Genomic DNA, 16,113 nt, shown 5'->3' on the forward strand with positions numbered 1-16,113 from the left:
TCCAGGTGCTATGCTCAGAAAGGGAGGAGAAAATTCATTTATCAACTTCAGAATATCATGATCCCCAAGGGGCAGGATGACTAGGTAGCCTGATTTTATTGACTTTTTCCCCCAGGAGTTTTTCCAGATTAGCAACATATTCTTTTATATGTATATGTATGTATGTATGTATGTATGTATGTATGTACGTATTGTCCATCTTCTTCCCATAGCCATGGGAGCATTTTTAACTGTAGGGTGACTCAAATAGTCCTTAGAGGCTGGTTGGACAATGGTAAGGAAGGGAAAGAATATGAAAGCCTCAGTGAAGCTGCCTTCACCCAGGATGACCTATTTAGGATGAGGTTACAAACAATAATAAAGCATAATAACTGGGCACACCTAAGGTATTTTTTTTCTTCTTTTCAGTGTTGTCATGCTGTCACAGGTGGCAGGTTACATCTGCTGTTCTAGAGCAGCATTTTGTTTAGGGGGCACCTGAGTAGATTAGCTGGTTTTGATTAAAGGGACAAAATGTCTAGTAAATACCATTAAATCTCAGGAAGGGCATTTATGTTCAATGGAATGCTTTATAAAACTGAGGATTATATTTGCTTTTGGCCTTAGCAGTTTACCTTGGTCATGCACTGGTGCTTTGGAGAAACAGCAGCCTTGCATTCCATTCCTAATGTTATTGGGGAATTGGGATTTGACCTTGGGCCTTTATCCCTGCCACCACTCCTCTGCTTGTTTCTGCATCCTACTCCATTCCTTTCCATTTCTCTCGTTCTTTCCTTCTTTAATCATTCGTTCTCTCTCTTTCATCTGCAATCTCTTCTCTGCTGGGGTCTTCCCTGTTACATACAAACATGCTCAGGTTTCCCTGATCCTTAAAAAAAAGTTTATTTAACCTTGTACTTTAGTGATTACCTATAACTTTCCTTCTGTTCCCAGCCCCCACAAGAAAAAGTTATTTTTTTACACTTGTTATCTACATTTCCCCACCATCCATTCATTTCTCAACTCCTTGTCATGTGCTTTCTTACATACCACTCAGATGAAACTTCTCTATCCATGATCCCTGATTTCTCTTTTTCATACTTGGAACTCTTCCTCTCTATTCATTGACCTCTGATTTTGATGCTGTTAGCTATGATCTTTTCCATGATCTCCTGTCTCCATTTCCATAACATTGCTATCTTCCTATGATTCTATGCTTTGTTCCCTTCCTACCTCTCTGACATCTTCCCAGACTCTTTTATTGGACCATCATCCATTGTGGTGTAGCCCCCTAACTCAAGGTTCCTTCTTAGAACTACTTTTCTTTCTCTGTGTTCTCTTAATGATCTCATCCACTCACATGAGTTCAATTATCATCTCTATGTAGCTGACTCCCCAAATGACACATCAACCCAACTCTGTCTAAACTGCAGTCCCACATCACCAAGGAACTGCTGGGCATTCTTACAGGCATTCATCCATACTATGTCTAAAACAAAACCACATTATCATTCCATCTAAACCCAATCCTCTTCCTAGCTTCTCTATCTCAGCCAAGGGCACTTTTCCTCCTTCTGATCACTCAACTTCATAATCTCAGAGCCATAAAACCATAGATTTATATTTGGAAGAGGACCTAAAGGACATCTAGCATGATCTCTTATTTTACATATGAGGAAACTGAGGCTCTCAAAGGTCAAGTGACTTGTCCAATGTGACACAGGCAGTAAGTAGCAGAGCCAAAATTTGAACTTAGATCCTAAAGGCACTGTTTCTGCTCAGCACCGCACTGTTATTCTCAATTCTTCTCTCCCTGTTACTGACATAGCCAGTCAATTGCCAATCTTCATTCTACTTCCACAGTCTCTCATATCCATCTACTTCTCTCTATTTGTATAGACTACAACCCTAATTCTGACCCTCTCTACTTTTCTCCTGAATTATTTCAATAGCCTCCCAATTTATCTCCCTATTTCCTCTATCTCCCCTTTTTAACCTATCCCCGAAACATCTACAAAAATAATGTTCCTGAAGTGTAAGTCTGACCATGTCATACCCCTAACCTTCAAATGGATCCCTACCAGATAAAATGCCCACTTTTCAAGTTCACATTTAAAGAGCTTCACAATCTGACTCCAGACTACATTTCCAATCTTATTTCACATGCCTCCCTTTCATGCACTCAACATTCCAGACAACAAGGCTTGCTGGCTATTCCTGGAACTCAGAATTCTATCTTCTACCTCCGTGCCTTTTCGTAGGCCACCCCCATACACCTGGAACACACTTTCTCCTCATCTACACCTCTTAGAATCCTGTGTCTTTTAAAAGTTAATTTTGAAATTGTATTCCAATGGGAACTTTTCCTGATCCAACTAGTTGTTAGTTTCCTTCCTCTTTTCAAATTATCATTAATTTGCCTATTATATCTCCCTAGTATAATGTATAGATCCATGAGGGCTGAATTTTCTTCATTATATCCTCAGCTGCCTGCCACAGTGATTTATCCTAATGAAATGATTCATAAATTGAATTGAATTTGAACTGTCCTAACCACATAATGCCTTACCTTGTCCGCTTTGGTCAGCATAATATCATGCTTTAAATGATGGTTATAAAAATGAGTTGTTCATTTTTTGCATTGATAATAGTTTGAACCTCCTGGTCTTTCCAATTCTGGAGATTAAATTGAAATTCTTACTGCTGTTAGGGGGTTTCCTTTTTTTTCTGCTTACATAAAATAAAATTGTTTTATTGCCAATAAACCAGGAAGTATCCAATTAGGCCTAAAAGATGGGTATCAAAATAAGGAAAACAATTGGTGGTGGCTAGGTGGCACAGTGAATAGAGCACTGGCCCTGGAGTCAGAAGGACCTGAGTTCAAATCTGGCCTCAGACACTTAACACAAAAACTAACTTGTGACCTTGGGCAAGTCACTTAACCCCAATTGCCCTCCAAAAAGCAAAAAAAAAAAAAAATTAAAAGCACAAAACTAAAAAAAAAAAAAAGTCATAAGATAAGAAAAAAGCTCCTAGTTGCAGTATAAAGTCCTGTTCTGAGCACCAAATTTTGAAATTTGTGTTTTGACAAATTAAAGCACTTTCTGACCAGCATGGTGAAATCCAAAGGTTTCCAAAGTGGATGATACTTCCCCCTGGGGGGTATTGGAATGATAGTAGTCTTGGGTGTAATTGAGGGGTGTTAGATAAAAATAAGGGGGGGTGTTGAAAGAAGAGAAGAGAAAAAAATTTTGAAAAATTATTCATATATGTTACATCTGGTGTGTAACAGAGTTGAAGTTGTAGTGATTATATTATTTTTCCAAATAAACACACAGAATGCAAGTCATAACTGATCAGTAGTCAAGTCTGCCAAAAGGTCTTAACAAGCAAGTGTTGGCAGGTAAACAAATGGTGCATTGTGGGGAAGTCCAGCATGTATTGGCAGGAATGTGTATATGTAATGACTTGTTTGTGATATGATACTATACAGTTACATGATACAATATTGTGTCATCAAAATTTTGACACAGGAAAAATCTCGCAAATTTAGAAGAAATTATTAAATTTAAGATGCATCATTTTTTTTTAGAAAAAATATTTTATATTTTTTTGAAATGACACAAATTTCTAAAAAAATTAGATTTCCAGGGGGGGCACTAAGTATTTTTGTTTTTTAGGGTGTGGTAGGCCAAATAAGTTTGGGAACATCTGGATCAATCAGTCAGTTAACAAGTATTTATTTAATGCTAACAGTGTTCCAGGTACTGTTCTAAGTGCTGGGAATCCAAAGAAAGGCAAAAACACTATCCCAGGTCTCAAATGTCCTACATTCAGTAAAAATAGCTATTTCATATGAAAAGAGTTGAAGGGAAAATTGGCATGGAAGAGAAAATGTGTAAGGGGATAGCGGTCTTCAGATTTTATTTGTTCTGCTTCAGAGACAAAATTAATAAAAATGGGTAGAAGTGACAAAGGGAAGTAGCTTCTGGTTCAACCATAAAGAAAGAAGTTCCTAGAAATTAGAGCTGTTTAAGAAGGAAGAGATTCATTTGTAGGATAATGAACTCCCCATCCGTAGAACTATGTAAATAGAGACAAAAAAACTAGCCGCTAAATGTTGTAGAGGGAAATAAAATTAGCAGATGAAATATTGAATGAACTATCCTGTATAATTCTACAAGTCAGTGATTCTACAAACACAATAATGGCCCTTTCCAATCTTATAAACAAAACATCGCCTTTTAATCAGTTGAGTTTTTAATAAGGTTTCTTTCTTTCTTTTTCCCCATGGGGGTGGGTGGGGGAGTGGGAGGTGGGAGGACAGAAAAAAGATAAATATTTGTTAATTGAGGGGAAAATTGCCTTTCCCATTAAGCCACACTTTGTTGTTGTTGGGTTTTGTTTTGTTTTTTACCTAATGAATTTATATAATATTGTGAATCATAGTTATCTATGTTTGTGTCTTTTGAAAGTAATGTCTATGTCTTACTTTAAAATTTTCTCTTCCAAATACCAGGACAATGCTCTGTACAAGGTATCTGTGTAATGAATGTTTTTGAATAAATAAATAAAACATCTGCCCAACCAGCTCCATTTCAGAGACCCAGCCATAAGCCACCATCGATCACTAAACATTCATTAAGAGCTTGGTAAGTACCAGGCACCATGCTTACTGCTTTAAATACAAAAATAGTAAACAGTTCCTCCATTCACGGAGCTTACATTCCAATAACAAGGCCCATTGCTGGCTAATCAGTACACTACATTGCCTCTTTCTGACCCCAGAAGCATTCTATTCCATTTTACTAAGGAAACTAAGACCTTCTGAGATCCTTTATAGCTCCTGCTCTATGATTGTAGGACCCCTCCTATGACCACCTTAGAGTCCACTTACATACATTCTGCTGTGATTAGTCATCATGAATTCAGCCTAGAGTGGAAGGGAGAATCAGTTAAAACATCAGGAACATCAGGCAAAATAGGGTAACTTTAATTTTATTAAGCAAGTCCCTTTTCTCTTAAAATTACAAACCAAGCATCTTTCTAAAATTTAATTTTAAAATTAACATGCATTTTTTTTTCTCTTCTTTCTACCACCCTCAAGAACAAGAGGAGAGAGAGAAAGAGAGAGAGGGAGAGAGAAGAAGGAGGAGGAGGAGGAGGAGGAAGGAAGGAAGGAAGAAAACAAAACTCTTACAACAAATATGCATAGCCAAGCATATCAAATTCCCAAGATAGGCCCAAAAATCTAAATCTTGCCCCAATCTTGATTCCATTCTATCAAATGATAGTGGAAAGCATATGTCATCATGAGTCCTCTGGAATCATGATGGTCATTGTTCATGACTGTTCATCATAATCCAGAATATTTTGCATAGTCTTTATAAATATGAGATGATGAATTAAGTCAAGCTAAATGTTTTATGTGGCTGGGTGACTGGGGGAAGAGAGGAAATTAATCTGCCTCCCCTCGTGGCAGCAGGTACCAGGAATTTGCCAAAGGAAAACAATTAAAATGCAAAGCTTCATTTTCTCCACATACACCCCCCAGCCTGACCTCAAAGTGTTTGGCTTTGTATTCTTGGTTCCTGTTCAAATATAAGGGGGGGGGAAGGAGGGGGGAGACAGGTGGTAGCAAAGGTAATCATTCCACTTCCAAAGCAGACAATGGATAAATGAAATGAAGTAAACACATCTTTGTTTGTTTGTTTGTTTTTTGCAAAGAACTTCTAAGTCAAAGCTGAGAGGATTTACAGCTAGCAATTTGTGTTCCTGCATTGGAACACAAGGGCAGGCAAGTTTGGGACATGAGTGTAAAAAAAAAAAAAAGCCCTTTAAACTATTGGAGCAGAATTAATAATGTTTACCCTAGCTTATCTTATGGGATAAAGCAAGTCAATCATTTATAGATGAGAATTGTTACCTACCTTTTACATGTGACCAAAAAACCTTTCATCTGTCAAAGTTTCCCCTAATAATGAAAGATGTCACTTAAAGGGAAAAATAAAAACCAAAACAACACCTTTTTCAGTTGCTAAGAGGCAGTGTGGTGTAGTGTCAGAGAACTCAGGGTCACAGGACCTGGGTTTGAATCCTGATTACTACCTTTGTAACTATGGGCAAATCAATAAAGCTCTCTGAGCCTGTTTTTCCTTACCTGTAGTCTAAGGGGGTTGGATTAGGTGACCCTAAGAGCCTCTGAAGGCAGATGGGTGACAAAGAATATAAAATGTTGGACTTGGAGATCTGGAAAACTTAAGTTCAAATCCTAACTCCGACACTAACTAGATAAATAACCCTAGACATATTCAACCTCTTCCTTAGCTGTAAAATGGGGATAATAATAGCTCCTACCTCTCAGGGTTGTTGTAAGTATGGAATAAGATAAATTTATAAATCTCTTTGCAAACCTGAAAGTGCTATTACTATTATGTTGGGCTTTTTTAATCTATTTTTTTTTCTCTCTCCTACCCATCTCAGTCTATTATTCTATGGACACAAACATTGACTGTCCAGAAGAGAACAAAGATGTGTCACAAGAGAAGCAACCATGTGCCATCACCTTACAGGAATGTTGTCAGGAATGACCTAAAACTGATAAATCTCTTTGAAAAGATTAAGAGATTAAGTGTTATAATGAAAAGAGATTTGTGTGTGTGTGTGTGTGTGTGTGTGCAAATGGGACACATAAGTTGTTACTGACAGATGAATCTGAAAAGACAGGAAGGCCATCTATGGGCATTCAGATTCATTGCCCAGATTGATCCAAACCAAAAGGCATGGACAATTCAGTTTATCAATACTTTTGTCTCCCGTAAACTCCTGTGTTAGCAGGTCAGACAAGCAGGCTGTGCAGATGTACCTGCTCTGAACAACTTATATCTGGGACGGATACCACGGCTCTGAAACTTCCCCATGCACAGTGTTGGGCCTAGGTTCATCTGGTACATCCACTGAGAAGCACAGACTCTAATGGTGGAGGATTGCCCTTTTGAGATGGAAAACACGCAGGGCAAATGGTATGGCCCCACATTCGTGAAACCATTTCTTCATCTGACTCCTTCAGGGACAGGGCTTCAGATCCACAATGGGCCTCCCTTCTGACCACAGTGCTTTCTTTCTTTCTTTTTTGTTTTGCTCTTTTTGGAGGGGGGAGGGCAGGACAATTGGGGTTAAATGACTTGCCCAAGGTCACACGGCTACTAAGTGTTAAGCATCTGAGGCCAGATTGGAACTCAGGTCCTCCTGACTCCAGGGCTCTATTCACTGTGCCACCTAGCTGCCACCACACTGCTTTCTTTAAATTTGCCTCCATACAGATCATTTGAATCCCAAATCTAAGTTTATCACCTTGCATAATTTTGGACCATGCATTTAATCTCCCAGGCCCATTGGCTCATAGAAAAATGAAGGAACTTGCCAAGAAAGCCTCTGAGTTCCCTTCTAAATCTTGATTCCTGATTCTGTGATGCTTCTTGCACAGATATGTCATCTTTTCTGTTTCATGGACTCCTTTAGCAGTCAGGTGAGGCCCATGGACTCCTCCCAATAAAATTTTAAATGGTTGAAGTAAAATACATAGGACCACAAAAGAAGCAAATTATATTGAAATACAATCACTAAATTTGAAAAATAAGTCCACAGACTTCAAGTTAAATGGTTGTTCAGTTGTGGGCAAATCTTTGTGATCCCATTTGAGATTTTCTTGGCAAGAAACTAGAGTGGTTTGTCATTTCTTTTTCTAGTTCATTTTATGGGAAATTGAGTTAAATGACTTATCCGTGGTCACACAGCTAACCAGTGCTTGAGGCCAAATTTGAACTCAGGGAGATGAGTCTTTTTTTTTTTAATTTGTTTAGTTTTAGTTTTCAACATTCATTTCCACAAGATTTTGAGTTACAGATTTTCTCCCTGTCTTTCCCCTACCCTGCACCCCAAAATAGCAAGCCTACTGAATACACCTTCCCCCAATCTGCTCTCTCTTATATCCTCCCCCATCCCTCCTCTAACTTTCTAGTAGGGCAAGATGGATTTCTATACCCCAGTGCCTGCATATCTTATTTCTCAGTTGCACGTAAAAAAAGAAACAACATTTTTTTTAACATTTGTTTTTAAAACTTTGATTTCTAGATTCTTTTCCTTCTTCCCTCCTCACCCACCTCCACAGGAAAGATAAGCAGTTCAATATAGGTTGTACCTGTGTAGTTACATAAAACATTTCCTTAGTAGATATATTGTGAAAGAGTAACTATATTTTCCTCCATCCTATCCTGCCACCCACTTATTCTATTTTCTACTTTGACTCTGTCCCTTTTCAAAAGTGTGTGCTTCTAACTACCCTCTTCCCCAATCTGCCCTCCGTTCTATCATCCCCTCTCTTATCCCCTTCCCCCACTTTCCTATAGGATAAGATACCCAGCTGAGTGTTTATGTTATTCCCTCTTTAAGCTAAATTCAGTGAGAGTAAGGTTGACCCATTCCCTTTCTCCTTCCTGTTCTTCCCCTCCATTGTAACAGTTTTCTCTTGACTCTTTAATATAATTTAACCTATTCTATCCTTCCCTATCTCCTTCTCTCATTATGTTCCTCTCTCATTTCTTAATTTTATTTTTTAGATATCATTCCTTCCTATTCAACTGATCCTGTGCCATTTGTCTATGTATACATGTACACACATATATGCACATTAACATATGTATTTATACATATATATACCTCCTATATAAACATATATATGTATGCATACATACATATATATATATATATTCCCTTCAACTATCCTCATACTGAGAAGAGTCTCATGACTTACAATTATCATTTTTCCATGTAGGAATGTAAATAGTTCAACTTTAAGAAGTTCCTTGTGATTTCTTTTTCCTGTTTACCTTCTCATGCTACTTGTATTTGAAAGTCGTTTTCTGTTCATATCTGGTTTTTTCATCTAGAATGCTTGAAAGTCCTCTGTTTCATTGAATCACTATATTTTCCCCTGAAGCACTTTTTTTGTTTTGTTTTGCTGGGTAGGTGATTCTTGTTTTAATCCTAGCTCCTTTGGCCTCTGGAATATCATATTCCAAGTCCTCTGGTCCCTTAATATAGAAGGCGCTAGATCTTGTTTTATCCTGATTGTGTTTCCAGACTACTCAAATTGTTTCTTCCTGACTTCTTGTAATAGTTTCTCCTTGATCACAGAACTCTGGAATTTGGCTATAATGTTCCTTGGAGTTTTCTTATTGGGATCTTTTTCAAGAGGTGATCAGTGAATTCTTTCCATTTCTATTTTTCCCTCTGATTCTAGAATATCAGGGCAATTTTCCTTGAGAATTTCTTGAACAATGATTTCTAGGCTCTTTTTTTTTTATCATGGCTTTCAAGTAGTCCAAAAAAATTTAAATTATCTATCCTGGATCTATTTTCCAGGTCAGTGGTTTTTCCAATGAGATATTTCACGTTGCCTTCTATTTTTTCATGTGTTTGCATCTGTTTTATAGTATCTTGATTTCTCATAAAGTCATTAGCTTCCGTTTGCTCCAATCTAATTTTGAAGGAATTATTCTCTTCAGTGAGTTTTTGAAATTTCTTTTTCATCTGGGCAACTCGGCTTTTTAAGGCATTCTTCTCATTGGCTTTTTGGGCTTCTTTTACCATTTGAGTTAATCTATATTTTAAGGTGCTATTTTCCTCAGTATGTTTGGGGGTCTCCTTGAACAGGCTATTAGCTCATTTTTCACAATTTTCTTGCCTCATTCTCATTTCTCTTCCCAATTTTTCTTCCACTTTTCTTACTTGATTTTCAAAATCTTTCTTGAGCTCCTCCGTGGCCTGTAACCAACTCATAATTTTTTTTGGAAGGTTTTGATGCAGGAGTTTTGCCTTTGTTGACTTCTTCTGGTTCCATGTTTTGATCCCTTTTGTCCCCAAAAAAGGATTCTATGGTCTGATTGTGCTTCCTCTGCTTTCTCATCTTGCCAGCCAATTACTTGTCTTTTGAGCTCTTTGCCACTGGAGAGTCTTGCCCCAAGGTAGGCATCTCAAATTTGACATATTCAAACAAATTCTTTAGCTTCTCTTCCCAAACTCGCCCCTCTTCCCAACTTCCCTTTAACTGTCTGTAGTACCACTATCCTTCCTCCCATTCACTCAGGTTTACAATTTGGTGCAATCCTTGACTCTCTTAACTCTCATTCACCACACATATACAATCATTTCTCAAATCTTGTCATTTCTATCACCACAATATTTCTCCTATACATTACAAAGTCACAAGGCTAGTAAATGTTAAGTGTCTGAGGCTGGATTTGAACTCAGGTCCTCCTGACTCCAGGACTGGTGCTCTATTCACTGTGACACCTAGCTACCCCCCAATCTAATAGATATTTTCTCCTATACATTATATCCCCCACCCTGTTGCAGGCCCTCATCATCTCTATCCCCATCTATTGTAACTTCCTGTCTGGTCTCCCTCCCCCAAATCTCACCACTTCCAATCTATCCTCCACACATCTGCTCAAAATATTTTCTTGAAGTGAAGGTCTTAATAAATGTTTGTTGATTGACTTATCCTGTTGTCTTTAATGTTTCTTATCAGAAAATAATAGGAATTAAGAATCCTTTCATTACTCTGAAGATGGTTGTAGTTTAAGAAATCACTCAACAAGTATGTATTAAGTACCTACTTTATGTCAAGAACTCTGCCAAACAGATAATTTTATATTTTATCTCAGAGATAATAGGGAGTCACTAGAGTTCCTTGATTAGGGGTTCCAGAAAACAGCAGAATAAAGTTTAGCGAGGCTATCCCAACTCATTGTGAGGCAGCATGGTACCATGGAAGAGATTACTGTGTCTTGATGCCAGATGGACTTGGGATTCAGTTTCAATGCTGTTAGTTACTACCTGTGTGACCTTAGACAAGACATTAAATTTCCTGAAATGTTCTAATGACCCTTCTAGTACTAAATATATTATCTAGGAAGTTTCTGCTATCTCACACTGCAAAGACTATTTGGAATTGTTGAATATTCAGACCACAATATGAATAATGAAGGCAGCTTATGGTTTAGGGTGGGACTTCCTCATTCTGAAATTCTGGACTTATAGCTTTAAACTATTCTTTTGAGAAATATACTGCTCAGTACTTCAGTCAGTCTGTGATTTTATCACATATGTTTCCCTTCTTTGGAAGTATTTAGGTGTGTTGTAGTGGGAATTCCTTTTTAGGTATAGGTTGTATTGCCCCTGAGGGTCTTCTCAATCTATAGTTTTTGCAGGGAGGAAAGCAGGACAATTGGGGTTAAGTGATTTGTCCAATGTCACACAGCTACCATGTTTCCCCAATAATAAGACACTGCCTTATTATTTTTTTGGACAGAAAAACACCAGAGGGCTTATTTTCAGGGGAGGGCTTATTTTAATGAACATTGACAGCAATTTTAATAAACAGGTAAATGTGAACAAAAAACTGTACCTTTATTCAATAAGCAAATCACTGGGGAAGAACAGGATGACGCACTCACTGCTGCAGCTCTGATTGGATGCAGCTTGGAGCGCGGCGTGTGTTTCACCAGGGGGGGGGGGGCAGTGCATACAGAGGGTACCGTAATGTAGCGTGTAGCGCAGGGGATCACCTTCACTACAGTAGCACTCTCAATAGGGCTTATTTTGGGGGGAGGGCTTATTTTAGAGGAATCTTACACAGTAAGGGGAGGGCTTATTTTTGGGATAGGTCTTATTATCGGGGAAACACGGTAATAGATGTTAAGTGTCTGAGGCTGGATTTGAACTCAGGTCCTCCTGACTCCAGGACCAGTGCTCTATTCACTGTGCCAACTAGCTGCCCCCCAATCTGAAATTTTGCAAACAGTATAGGTACTTTTTCTCCACTGAGACAGACTGCAACTTCTCCATGTCTCAGCAAAATGTTTCATGGATCCATATGACAAAAATAAATAAATAAATGAAAGTCCATGATGTCTGAACCAATCTCCCAGTGATGAGCATATCCAAACTAAGATAGTCTAGTCTTTGGATCATAGACATAGCCCATGGCCAAGCCCATAATCAAAGCTTTTCTAGTTTGGTTAAGACCTTCCAGAGCTTACTCTTTAAAGACATAGATTTCAGGAATAATGGAAAGAGTCCTGACTCTGAAATCAGAGGAGGATCTGAGTTCAAATTTTACCTGTCACTACCTGAGTGACCCTTGACAAGATATGTGACAAGTTGCCTTGACTTCTGTGGACCTTGGATTCCTTTTCTGTAAAATAAAGAGGTTGGTCTGGATTGACTGGTAATGCCCCTTCTAGCTCTAGGTTTTATAATGAAATCTATGTTCACATATTCACCTCCACACCATGATTAGAGTTGGACTTTTGTGGAAGTCTTATTAGACAACTAAAGGAATGTTGAATATGGACTAAAAGTGAAACCAAGAAGAAACTTTAAAAAGTATAGAGACATTCAGAAGCCAAAGGAGCTAGGACTTCAAGCAATAATCACCTACCCAGTGAAATTAAACAAAATACTTCAAGGGGGAAAAAAGGTCATTCAATGAAATAGAAGAATTTCAAGCTTTCACAAGGAAACCAGAATGGAACAAAAAATTTGAACTCCAGTATCAAGACCCAAGAAAAGTCTAAAAAGGGGAAAAGGGAAAAGAAAAAAGAAAGGATTAAGTGGAGCTGAACTGTTTACTTCCCTACATAGGAAGATGATACTTGGAATTCTTAAAAATTGTACCACTAATAGTACAGCTAGAAGGAATATACATAGACAGAGGGTATGGGTATAAGGTGAATTTGAGGGAATGACATAAAAAATAATAAAAGGATGAGAAAGAGGAGCACATTAAGTGCAGAAAGAAGAGAGAGGTAGAATAGGATAAATTATTTCATTTGAAGAGGTGCAAAAATCCTATTACAATGGAGGGAAAGAAGGAAGGGTGGATTATGGGCATCACTGGAATCTTACATTAGTATTGACTCAAAGAGGGAATAATATGCACAATAAGTTGAATATGGAAATCTATCTTACCCCACAGTAAAGTAGGAGAGGAGGAGATTAAGTAAAGGGAAGAGGCTGACAGAAGACAGGGAAGACTGAGGGAGGCAGTAGACAGAAGCAAAATGCTATTGAGGAGGGAAAGAGTGAAAGGAGAGAGAAGACAAATAGGAGGAAAAATAAGATAGAAAGAAATATACAGTTAGTAATCATTACTGTGAATATGAATGGGATGAACTCTCCCATAAAATGGAAGTAGATAATAGAGTGGATCAAAAACCAGAATCCAACAATATGTGTTTTACAAGAAACACACTTGAAGCAAAGAGATACACACAGAGTAAAGGTAAGGGGCTAGAGCAGAATCTTTTATGGTTTCAGCTGAAGTAAAAAAAAAAGAAAGAAAAGAAAAGAAGAAGCAGAAGTAGCAGTCCTGATCTCAGATAAAGCAAAAGCAAATATAGACCTAATTAAAAGAGACAAAAAAGAAAACTACATCTTGCTAAAAGGTACCATAGACAATGAAGCAATATTAATATTAAAAATATAAGCACCAAGTGGTATAGCATCCAAATTCTTACAGGAGAAGTTAAAAGAATTACAGGTTCAAGACCAAACAAGAGATAAAGAGCATTACAAAATGTAAAGTAGATAATTTTGCTTATATTAAATTTAAAAGCTTTTGCACAAACAAAAGCAATGCAACCAAGATTAGAAGGAAAGCAGAAAGCTGGAAAACAACCTTTACAGAAAGAGTCTCTGCTAAAAGCCTCATTTCTCAAAAATGTAGAGAACTGAGTCAAATTTATGAGAATACAATCCATTCCCTAATTGATAAATTGTCAAAGGATATAAATAGGTGGTTTTTAGATGAAGAAATCAAAGCTATCTATAGGCATATGAAGAAGTACTCTAAATCATTTTTTGATTAGAGAAATGCAAATTAAAACAACTCTGAAGTACCATCTCACACCTATCAGATTGGCTAATATGACAAAAAAGGAAAATGATAAATGTTGGAGAGGATGTGGGAAAATTAGGACAGTAATGCACTGTTGGTGGAGTTGTGAACTGATCCAACCATTATGGAGAACAATTTGGAACTATACCCGAAGAGCTTTAAAACTATGCATACCCTTTTATCCAGCAATACCATTACTAGGTCTATATCCCAAAGAGATCACAAAAAAAGGGAAAAGGACCTACATATGCAAAAATATTTATAGCAGCCCTTTTTGTGGTGGCCAGATATTGGAAATTGAGGGGATGCCCGTCAAGTGAGAAATGACTGAATAAACTGTGATATATGAATATAATGGAATACTACTGTGCAAAAAGAAATGATGAACAGTCAGACTTCAGAAAGACTCATACAAACTGACATAAAGTGAAATGAACAGAACCAGGAAAACAATGTTCACAGTATTAGCAACATTGCGTGATGATCAGCTTTAAATGACTCAGCTCTTTTCAGCACTAAAAATCCAAGATAAGTACAAAGGACTCATGAAGGAAAATGCTATCCATATCCAAATAAAGAACTGATGGACTCTGTTTGCAGATTGAAGCATACTTTTTTTTTCACTTTATTCTTTTTTTTTCCCTTTTAATCTGTTTCTTCTTTCACAACTGTGACTAATATGGAAATATGATTTACATGATAGCACATATATAACCTATATCAAATTGCTTGCCATTTTAGGAAGAGGGAAGGGGAGGAGGGAGGAAGGAAGAAAAATATGATACTCAAAATCTTGTAAAAATGAATGCTAAAAATTGTCTTGACATAATTGGGGGGAAAATAAAATATTAATAACAAAACAACTGGAAAAAAGTATAGATATACCATGTGAAGGGTTGAATGTAAGCTCTCTGAGGACAGGGAATTTTTTTTAATCTTTGCATCTTCAGTGTCATCTTACCTTCCACTTCACTATTTTAAGATCATGTTGGGCTTGACTCCTGCTCTTTTGTTCCCATCTATGGGTATTTGAATTCTGGCACCCAGGAGAACTTTTGGCATGGGTGATGTGGGTGATTCAGCTTCAAGGATTACAGCACTCTGCAACCCAGTACAATTCAGATGAGACATATCCTTTCCCTGAAGTAGGCTGAGTGATTTTGGCAGCAGACATAGGAACTACAAATCAATCCTGTTTCATCCCTGATGATACGCAGCTGATTTTATACCTTCCCCGAGCTCCTGCTATATCTCACCCGCAACATTAAGCCGAGAGAAACTGGCTAAGGGAATACCATAGTTTACACAGGGATATTCCTGGTTTATTTAGGTGCCTGAAACTACTGAAAACTGGAGTGCCTTCTCTTCTGCCCCAAGCAATGGAGAAAAGTCTGATCTCTGGTCAATACTGACTAAAACACAGAGTTTAGATGGAATCAAGCCAGCCTCAGGAATGTAGCAAATAGAGCAGCTGTTTGGGCCATTGCATTCACAGCTACATGTAGAGCTTTTAGACTCCTGTGAACTGGCTCTGTAGACTGGATCATAGATTTAGAGCTAGAAGAAATTATAGAGGCTATTAAGTTTAACCTCCCTCATTTTACAGATAGGGAAACTGGAGCAAAGTTTAAGAGCCTTGCCCAGGGTCATACAACTAGTAATTATCTAAGATGGAATTTGAACACAGGTCTTCCTATCTCCAAGTATAATACCTTTCCAATACACCATACTGTCTCTAAGTGTTCTGGCTGTCACACAGAGTCAGAACCTCATTTCATTTAGAACAGGGATTCTTAATCTTTTTTTGTGTCACAGACAGCTTTGGCACTCTGGTGAAGCTTATGAACTCCACAGAACAAACTTTTCTTTCTTTCATTTTATTTTAGTTTATTTGGTTTTTCAAGTAACTTATTTTCAAGTAATTTATTTTAAAAAATAAATTTGTCCCTCCATTATATTCCCCCAGTAAGAAAAAAATTTAAAAACTCAATCACACAAAATATAACAAAAAAATGGAAGGAAGGAAGGAAGGAAGGAAGGAAGGAAGGAAGGAAGGAAGGAAGGAAGGAAGGAAGGAAGGAAGGAAGGAGGGAGGGGAGGAGAGAAAGAGGGAAGGAAGGGAGGGAGGAAGGGAGGGAGGGGAAGAGGGGGGAGGAAAGGAGGGAGGGAGG

This window comes from Petaurus breviceps, unplaced genomic scaffold, assembly GCF_028583685.1.
Source record: "Petaurus breviceps papuanus isolate PSGF00001 unplaced genomic scaffold, PetGlider_PUasm1.0 90792, whole genome shotgun sequence".
NCBI classification, from domain to species: domain Eukaryota; kingdom Metazoa; phylum Chordata; class Mammalia; order Diprotodontia; family Petauridae; genus Petaurus; species Petaurus breviceps.